Source organism: Hibiscus syriacus, unplaced genomic scaffold (genome assembly GCF_006381635.1).
Source record: "Hibiscus syriacus cultivar Baekdansim isolate YM2019G1 unplaced genomic scaffold, ASM638163v2 tig00110528_pilon, whole genome shotgun sequence".
Lineage (NCBI taxonomy): Eukaryota > Viridiplantae > Streptophyta > Magnoliopsida > Malvales > Malvaceae > Hibiscus > Hibiscus syriacus.
Genome location: NW_024062770.1, coordinates 4,854,794 through 4,865,378, shown reverse-complemented (window position 1 = coordinate 4,865,378; position 10,585 = coordinate 4,854,794). Strand labels below are relative to the sequence as shown.

At 39.0% G+C, this 10,585-nt stretch overlaps 1 pseudogene; it reads left to right on the top strand.

Annotated features, from left to right (window-relative positions):
- Positions 1 to 803: 803 nt before the first annotated feature.
- LOC120130234 lies at positions 804 to 4,176 on the top strand (annotated as a pseudogene).
- Positions 4,177 to 10,585: the final 6,409 nt, after the last annotated feature.

Sequence of the window (10,585 nt, the reverse complement as noted above, 5' to 3'; positions counted from 1 at the left end):
AAAGTAATTGATTAAATAATATAAAAGGTTTATAAAACCCTTGCGTAAGTGGGGGACTATTACTAGCATCTATATATCCTAAAAATTGTAATTGTAATTTTAATATTTAAAATTTAAATTTATTGGCATGAATCAAGAGATCTCAATGATTAAAGAATTTGTTGTTTTCCTTTAAAGTTTCAGATTTAAATAGGCATATGTAGGGGTATGAGCATGTATTGTCAAATTCTTCTTAAAATTCTCAAGTTCGAACAACTATGTCTTGATGTACATTAATTGTGAATTGACTACGGATTAAACTACTTAAATTACATAATTTAAAAAAAGGGTATGTTAACCAAGGAGATAGGGATGCATATCTATGATTGGGTACTCATTAATAGGCTAATATCCATCCCCACACGCTTTCCTTGCAAAAATATAAAAATCCAAAGTACAGAAAATGTTAATGAAAGAAGTGCCCCATGTTAGGCTCCTTGACGACAAGTGTGAATTTATTTGAAAGAAAATGGGCTAAAGGGAGCCTTTGCATGGAAAAAAAAAACTATACCTAATTCTCATCTCATTCTTCCCTTAAATTCACCCCACTCCCCCTTCCTCTTTTATAATATTCTCATTTTTCATGTTCCCAAACCCCACTAGTTTTCAATATTTTTTTCTCTTCTCGTTTCTTATATTATAGGGCAGTGTTACTTTACTAGTGTATTTTGTTAAGGCAACCATTTCTTTTGAACTACCAAAAATGCTTTGATTTCTTCTTCGTTATACTTTTCTTCCTTCTCAACTTCTCTCCTTTTGTTTCGATGGGGGCCTTGTTCCTCAATTGCTTCTCTGTTTCACCACCAAGCAAACTTCTCAATAAATGCCACTCCATGAAGCACAACAACAACACTTGTAACCTTGTGCATTGCCAAGGGGTACTTGTAAAGCAATGAAGACTGCTTCGGCCGTGAGAAAAGGTCGAAAACGTAGTGCGGCGCTTGTGGACGCCGGAAACTTAATCGTGTCTCCTAATCCCAATGGGAATACTCAAGCTGATATTGCAGTTAAAGATTTGGTGCCTTACGTAGTGGAGTTGAAAGAGGGCATTGGCATTGTTAAGTTCCTTAGGGGGAAGGAGTTCTTCATTACTGGTTCGACTGGATTTCTTGCCGAAGGTTTGGTTTTTATTTTCCTTCGGAGTCGAATACGAGAATGTGTTCTAGACTTATTCGAGGTTCGAGCAACCTATTCGAATACTTATGTTCTATTGGGTGACAAATGCCTAGCACGTAGACATGTCCATGTCTAAATTGTTCTACATATTGTTTCCTATAGGGTTTTGGACTCGCCATATGTGCATTTGTACCAAAAAAGAATATGCTATATAACATTTTCGATATTTTTTTCTTATATTAATTATATCCAGTTCTTGTTGAGAAGATTTTACGAACTGTGCCTGATGTTGGGAAGATATTTGTGTTGGTGAAGGCTAAAAGCAAAGAAGCAGCAATGGAAAGATTGAAAAATGAAGTACGTTATGTCTGTTTTTTCTTGCTTATAGCATGCTTGAATGGTTTTCTTTTTCTTGCTATTGAATCAAATTTTAGCTTTTTTTTTCTTTCTTCTTGTTTTAGATCATAAATTCAAATCTTTTCAAGTGTCTGCAACAAACATATGGGGATGGTTACCAAAGTTTCATGTTAAGCAAACTGGTCCCTGTAGTAGAAAATGTTTGTGAATCTGATCTTGGATTGGATGCCGATGTAGCCGAATTGATCGCGAAAGAAGTCGACATTATCATGAATTCTGTAGCTAATACAACTTTTGATGAAAGGTCTTGCTTCGATCCATTCTTTATGATTCCGGAAATGTGAGATTAAGATCATTGAATTGCAGATATGATGTTGCCATGGATATAAATACAAAAGGTGCATGCCATCTCATGGGTTTCGCCAAGAAGTGCAAGAAACTTAAACTCTTTCTGCAAGTTTCAACAGGTAAGTGCTCAAAATCAATATATATGTATATATTTATGGTGTATATATGAACCTAAGATAAGCAGAATATCTTTATGTGCAGCATATGTTAATGGCCAAAGACAAGGATGTGTTATGGAAAAGGCATTTGACATAGGAGATTGCATTGCAAGGGAATATTTAATTTCTGAAACCACACCGAGATTGATACCCGATTTAGATATCAAAGAAGAGTTCGTATTGACTATTGATACCAGGGAAGGTTGTCAGGAAGGTGAAGTGGATCAGAAAATGAAAGAATTGGGCTTAGAAAGGTGAGAATTCTCTTTCCCTTCTTACTCATAAAGCTTGAGAATGTGCAGAATATGTCATGAACATTTATAGTCTTACTCGGAACTTAGAAAGAGTTATGTACAAATCATTTATGATATGTTCCTATGTGATTTCTGTAACTTTTCTATTTCTTTTATGCATTGACACGATTAACATGCGATCAGGGATAGAAAACATGGATGGCAAGACACGTATGTGTTCACGAAGGTCATGGGAGAAATGATGATCAATATCATGAGAGGAGAAATACCGGTGATTATAATTCGACAGTGTCATCGAGAGCACCTGCAAAGAACCATTTCCTGGATGGATGGAAGGAAATAGGTATCTCTTGTTTATGTACATGAAAATATAATGAAAAGGTTTCTAAGAAAAAACTGAGATTACCCTTTTCTTTATATTATAGGATGATGGATCTAATAGTATTATGCTATGGGAAAGGGCGGCTAACAGGTTTCCTTGTTGATCCCAATGGAGTTCTTGATGTTGTAAGTTGTTGTAGTCTAATTTATTCATCAATTCTGTCCTTATTGTGTTTGATGAATCAAAACAATGGCAAAACCTTACAGGTTCCGGCCGATATGGTTGTGAATGCGACTTTGGCAGCAATTGCAAGGCACAGAATGTGCTCGAAACCAGATATTAACATCTACCAGGTCGCATCATCAGTAGTTAATCCACTGGTTTTCCAAGATCTAGCCCAAATGCTCCACGAGAACTACCATTCCTGGCCTTTTCACGACTCGAAGGGCACCCCGATCCACGTCCCGTCGATGAAGCTGTTCAGTTCCATGGAGGATTTCTCAGCTCACCTATGGAGAGACGCTATGCACAGAACCGGATTGGGAGCACTGGCGTCCTGGAGCGGAAAGCTGCAGCAGAAGCTCGAAGAAGTCAGTGGAGCAGGCAAAGTACTTGGCCAACATATACGAACTGTAGACATTCTACAGTGGAAGGTAAGTCGATTTTTTGCATCAAAACTTGAGTCCAGCCACGGGTTTCACATTGCATATGATGTTCAAATCATGGTTTGACAACAGCAACACCAAGAGATTACTGGAAACAATGTCAGAAGAAGAGAAGGGGGAGCTTTGAATTTGATGTGGAAAGCATAGATTGGAAAGATTATATAAAGGAGCCATGTTATGAAGGGCAGAGGGACATGTTCTTCATCTATTGGCTAGATTTTAAGATAAATTTATGTATGAAATAAATGGATTTTATACATTTTCTTTATGTTAAAAAAACCCAAAGAAGGCAGAGAAGTCTACCCTTTTTATTTGTGATGTAATTTAACTCTCTTGAGGGTTTTATCAAGTAAGTTCATCTTATTTAATCCCATTCACCTTCTCTCACCAAATAATCCCAGTTTTCTAAACCGAGGGAGGGGCGGTCTAATATTAAATCCTATCTCTAACCCTAAACCCTAAAGACAAACCAAATAACAACTAACCAATGATGAGGAAATTTCATTCTTCTTATCAATTTGTGACTGAACTGAACATCAACCTCCATGCTTTCCTCAACATTCACCCTGCTATGCTTTTTCCAACTCTGAACAAGTGAAGACTCAATTGCTTTCGAATGTTAGTAACTTGAGAGTTAGAAGGCACATACATAGTTAACTTGCAATTCAATAACTCATGCACAAAAAGAGTTGGAAATTGATGCTATACGAATATGCTCCAACTTGAACAAACATTCACAAGCATATGCTCCAATTAATAAGTAGATGTTATCAACCATGTCATGATTGAACCAATGAATGTTATCAACTCCATCACTGTTGAATCACCATATAATTCCTTATTGTCACACACTCAGAACTTCAATGCCTCAAACCGTCGAAATATCAGAGTCAAGGTATGACGTCGTGCGGCCTTAGACGCTTCTTGGTCTTTTCTGCGACTAAGTAAGCCTTACCCAACCTAAGTGAGCATGCAAACTCACAAAGATTGGAACCAAGCCCTCAAGGCTTCTAGGATTGGGGAAGCTTTAACATCAACGTGGTTACTCCAAGCCACCAAGGTCGGACTATCGTGTGGAAGTGCAACACGAGTATGGCTATTCCTGGCCACAAAGATAGGCAACAACACAAAGAGAACAAAGAACTAAAGAACTCTGAAAGTATAGAGCAAATGCCTCAGAGCTATATTACTCTCTCAAAGAGAAGAATGTAATTGGGTGATTACAAATGAGGAGGAGAGCTCTCTATTTATAGTTGAGCTCCCTCTCAATCAATGGCCAAGATCGTTTTACATGAATGGTAAGAATTGATTCCCACCTAACCCAAATCCCACCTAACATTATCCTTCTAGAATCGTCCAAGGATAGGGCCAGGTCTGATGGTTCTGGGCAAGCCCAACACTCTGTATATTCTCTTATAGAAATCTGCATACACATGTCTCGGTTTGAATCCACAAGCCTTGATAAAATTTCCCCCATCGCACATGTAATGCCCTCTTCACTTCTCTCGGACGCCTTGGAATTGATCTTTCTCAGACTTGTAGGTATTCTCCAAGAACTGGGCTAAGTTTGATGGTCTTGTTAAGCTCGATATTCTATTTTGAACCTCATTGTCGGACGCTTGCATCAATGTCTTGGACCCAAGTTTCTAGCCCGTGACATTCTCCCCCACCGAACCTAGCGACGCCCTCGTTGTCGCACTCGACGATCCTGAGCAGCATCACCTTGGATACTTTTCCAACGCCTTGGCTTGTTGCGGTCCTCCCATACGAACTACTTGCCTTGGCTTTTGTCGCATGTAACTTCACGATGTTATCCGCCTTACTTCACATCAACTTGGTTGCCTCTCGACACCTCCACTTGCTCATGTCCGCCCATAAGGACTCGGTCTCCTATAACGGTTGTGCTTGCTTCGGCTCTTGCCGCCAAGTGTTGAAATGAGCTAACACGCCCACAAGTGCATCTCTATCGTAGGAACTCTTTCCTACAAGTCTTGATTTGCCTTGGCTTGGACCTCTTGGCCCTGTTGTTTCCTCCGTATTAAAGGTTAGGTCTTGCTCAACCTACATCCACTTAAAACAATAAATCAAACTTAAACGAACACTAAAATAGTGTTAAGATGTATCTTCCCCTTTGATTAGTTGGCATTTACTCAAAATTGCGTCATCCCTTCTTATTCCATGAAGTCTGAGACTCCCCGCATTGAACCCTTGTCATTGGAGTTCTTTGCGCCACCATGCATCGGTACTTTCTCACGGCAAAGTGTGATGCCCATTATTGCCTCCTCCCTTCTAACACGAAGGTTGGAGCTCACTTCCCACCTTACAAATGGATGTCTTGGCCCCTTCAACTCTTGTTTACGAGTCTTTGAAGGATTGTTCCTCACTTGAACATCTTCGGTAAGCCCCTGCTTCGACCGTTCTCTTATGATGGTCTCTGAAGCCATGTTATTTTTGGGAACATGCTCGGCAAACTCTTTGGACATGGCCAACTCCTCCTACACTTGGCTTCTACCCGCCTTGGCAGAAATGAACCTTATTGAGACAACTCTCAATGCCCCATCGATCCTGGGTTCATCCTCTTCTTTGGACAACTCGATCTTGGGCTCATCCATCACCTTAGATGACTCGGCTCCCCTCGGGTAATCTTGAACACTTTTGGCATCTTAAGTTTGCGCCCGCTCGTTTGCTCAGCTCTTACCCTCGGCTTAGCATCTTTGGCACTTGAACTTGTTCCAAGACTGCACACATCTTCCCCAGATCCCCCATCTGGTTCATCATTGAGTGGACTTTCTCTGCCACTCGAGGAATAATATTCCTCATCCTCTGACTTGCCTTTATCACAGAATCTCTTGCCGCTACCCTCGACTTTTGGCTTTTCTTTGGAAGTCTTGTTCTTCTTGACTCCAAATTCTTTGATGGACTCAGCGGTTGTCAAGACTTTAGACAACTCATTGACTTCCCTTCGTTCCAACACTTTCTTCGCCCACGGCTTCAATCCGATCATGAAGGTGAAGAACCCATCTCCTTCAGTCAAACTCAGGACTTTGAACATGAGTTTTCTGAATCAACTCGCATACTCCTTAAGTGTCCCTCTATGCCTGAGACACCTCAACTTGGATCACGCCTCCAACCTGGCATACTGTGAACGAACTTGCTCACTTTGCACCCTCGGCTTGATGGCTTTATCTCTTCTATCACATCAGATTCCTTCTTGTGCTCGACTACTTTGACACCCGAAGTCTCGTCACGTCTCGATCCTGGGTTGACTACTTGAGAACTTGTAGTCGCACCAAGCTTGCCCATTGATTCAGCTACTTTGGAACATGTAGCCTCACAAAGTCTTTCTCCTGACTTGATTCATTGGACACTCGCAATCACATTGGGCTTTCTTCTGGGTTCGACTGCCTCAATACCAACGCCTTCCCTCGTCTTGTTCCTTGCTTCCCCGCATTGATCCCCTCAATCGGACTAAGTCTTTTTCCTGGCTTGGCAGTTTTAACACTTGCAACCATGCCAATTCCTTTTTTCTCTTTCTCCTTCTCTTTCTCCCATCCTCTTCATAATGGTTGTAAGGCGATGCTTCTCGGGACATCCTATAATTAAATGAGGACCATCACAGAAGTAACACTTCAATTTTTCCTTGCTCCCCTTCTTCTTTACACAGGACTTAGCCTTGTCATTCTTTCCTGATGACTTTCCTTGGCTACGAACAATCGATGGCTCACATTGGCTATTCGAAGAGCTTCCTCTACCATCTCCCCGCTGCACCTTTTCCTGGTCTCCCCCACTATTATCACTATCTCTGGGCATGGGCCTGGACGACACATCACTGCTTGGCTTGACATCTGCAAGCTCAGTCAACTTTCCGGCTACAGCTATGACCTATAAAAGTCTTTGGGCATCACCTTGCTCTCCCCCGAGCATCGCCCCTGGCCTAAGTCCTTCCAAGAAGGTCTTGAGCGCACCCCATTCACTCATTGCTCACTTGCAAATGAGCAACTCCTTCTTGAGCTCATCCACCTTGTTCCTGAAAACCATTACCTCGGCTCTTTGGGCATTACTTACTCAAACCGTCTCCAACTCGTTGAGAACTCGTAGTGTCTCGTCCTTGAATCTATCCTCCATGGACTCCAATCTATCAAGGTGGGACTCCACAACACCTTGGGTCTCCTTGGCCTCATCCTTGACTTTTTCAAGTCTCCCGACCCTCTCTTTTCATTAATTTGAGATATTCTCTAACTTGAAGAGCCTTTATGCGTGGTCAGCAATACCTTCTATCATATAAGCCCACTTCTCGTACATTGTCAGTCCTTCTTCTTGTTCCTAATCAAGACTCTCCTTGTCTTCTTGAGAGAACGTGTTGTCTCGCTTGGACATGCTTTCGGCATCACCCTTGAGCCTCTCTACCTCGAGATGTATCTCCCCTTGGTGTGGTTTCGTTACCTCAACCATTTCTTGTGAAATCGTTGTGGTATCCCCATGCTTGGACACCGACGATGCCCTCGAGCCCACCGGACTCTCTTCCTATTTTCCACCATGGCACTCCTTACCTTTGCATGCGAAAACTCCTTTTCTCTTGTGCCCCATCTCACTTTAACTTTGCCAACTCAATTATCAAAGTAAATTGATTGAACAATAAGTAAATCAAACTTACCTGGTTTCGCACTTTCCACCAAACACGGTCGAAACGATCGTTGCTTGTCCACAACGACTCGCTCTGATACCACTTGTCATGCCCTCAGAACTTCAACGCCTCAAACCGTTGGAATATCAGAGTCAAGGTCTGACGGGTTGTGCGGCCTTAGACACTTCTTAACGCTCATTGGTCTTTTCTACGACTAAGTAAGCCTTACCCAAGCTAAGTGTGCATGCAAACTTACAAAGGTTGAAACCAAGTCCTCAAGGCTTCTAGGATTATAGAAGCATTAACACCAACGTGGCTACTCCAAGCCACCAAGGTCGGACTATCGTGTGGAAGTGCAACATGAGTGTGGCTACTCCTAGCCACAAAGATAGGCAACAACACAAAGAGAACAAAGAACTAAAGAACTCTGAAAGTATAGAGCAAATGCCTCAGAGCTATATTACTCTCTCAAAGAGAAGAATGGAATTGGGTGATTACAAATGAGGAAGAAAGCTCTCTATTTATAGTTGAGCTCCCTCTCAATCACTTGCCAAGATCGTTTTACATGAATGGTTAGGATTGATTCCCACTTAACCCAAATCCCTTAAATCAAGGAAATCCCACCTAACATTATCCTTCTAGAATCCTCCAAAGAGTGGGCCAGGTTTGATGGTTCTGAGCAAGCCCAACACTCTGTATTATTCTCTTACAAAAATCATCGTACACATGTCTCGGTTCGAATCCACGAGCCTTGAAAAAATTGCCCCCATCGCACATATAACACCCTCGTCGCTTCTCTCGGACGCCTCAGAATTGATTCTTCTCGGACTTGTAGGCATTCTCCAAGAATTGGGCTAAGTTTGGTGGTCTTGGCAAGCCCGATATTCTATTTTGAACCTCATTGTCGGACGCTTGTTTCAATGTCTCGGACCCAAGTTTCTAGCCCGGGACATTATGCACAAACTCAATCAATGCAACAACACCCTTAAACTATACACTTAATACCTAAACTTTTACTTTTATTCTGTTTTGATACATAAATTTTATTTTTTTTCAAGGGCATAATGTTAAAATTAGTACCCAATATTTATTGAAATGGTCGTTTTGACCCCAACGTTTCATTTTAGTGCAAAAAGACCCCTAATAATTGAAAGAATATTCACTTTAGCCTTTATTCCTTTTTTCTGGATAATTGTGTCCCTCAACGTTTTAGTTTAGGGTAAAAACTCATATTTTATAGCATTAATAGTGTATTAACTAACAAATTTCATCTATAGAAACAACTTTTTACCCCAAAATGAAATGTTGGTAGCCAAAATACTCCAAAAAAAGAATAAGGTCTAAAATGACCATTTAGTAAACGTTTGATGCTAATTTTAGCATTATGTCTTTTTCAAAATCATACCTAACGTTTAGTTTAGGTTTAAGTTTGGTACCCACTGTTAAAAATTAACAGAACTGTTTTTTCACGTATCATTACCTTATAGTGACACAACAACATTATTGTTATGTTTTTAACGATGGGGGAATAAAACCTAAATTAAATGTTAGATATGATTTTGAAAACAACTAAAATAGACTAAAAGTAATAATTTAAGTACTAAACGTGTAGTTGGCTAAATTAAAAATGTGATAATAGTTTGGTGACACATATGCTATTGGCCCTTTAATTTAACATGGTATTTAGATGATGTTATGTAAATCACTTTTCACTGGTTGATAAATTTATATAAATTGTTTAAGACATAATGACAAAAAAACACTTTTAACGTTTGATAACATTATTATTTTAAACTTATTTTTAAAAAAATACTTGACCCCTAACATTTTATTTTACAAACAAAATACCTCTAATTGATGAAAATATGTGTGAGTAATTATACGGCCTTACTTGCATAGGATCTGTTTTGTAGGCTCTGCATCCTTGAGTTCTAAGGAGACGGGATTCCAAATTTGGTTAATGAATCGAGGCTGTGTGATCAGAGCACGATTATTTTTAGTAAAGAAAATATGTAAGTATTTACCATTACGTATAGTTTAAATATATTTGTTGGTCAATTTATAACATGTAAGCAAGTTGGCTTGGTGGTTATTGGTTAGGCATTAAGCCTTTAACTCCCAAGACATATGAACAAGTCTCGTTGCCCTCACTTTGTGTTTTATTCACTTTTAAACCAACACAAGTGATATTGGTTGATTGGTTAGTAATTAAATTTTAAAAAGGTAAAAGTCTAATTAATTAATTTTAAAAAATCTGCTGATGTGATATTTTATGTCAATATGTCACGTTAATAATTTTATTCATGTATAAAAACGGAGCTAAGATTAAATATTAGTATATATTAAAATATTGAAGTTTTTAATAAAAATATAACGATTTTTTTATATATTTAAATTTCAAATTCAGAAGACATTATTTAATTTGTCTAGTATTTAGACTTACTATCACCTAAATTGTTATTAGACAAAAAAAATTGAGAACATGAGATTTAATGACAGATCTCAAAATATTTTTTTAGGGTGGACATATATATTAACAATAATTTTTTGAATGGGTAGTAGAAATAAAATTTCAGGATGAACACCATCAATAAAATATGTGACTAGTCAAAAAAATATTAAGGTTCTATATTATAAAATATAATTATAAATTAATTTTTTAAAATAAAAATAATACATTATTTTTAATCATTTATTAAGAT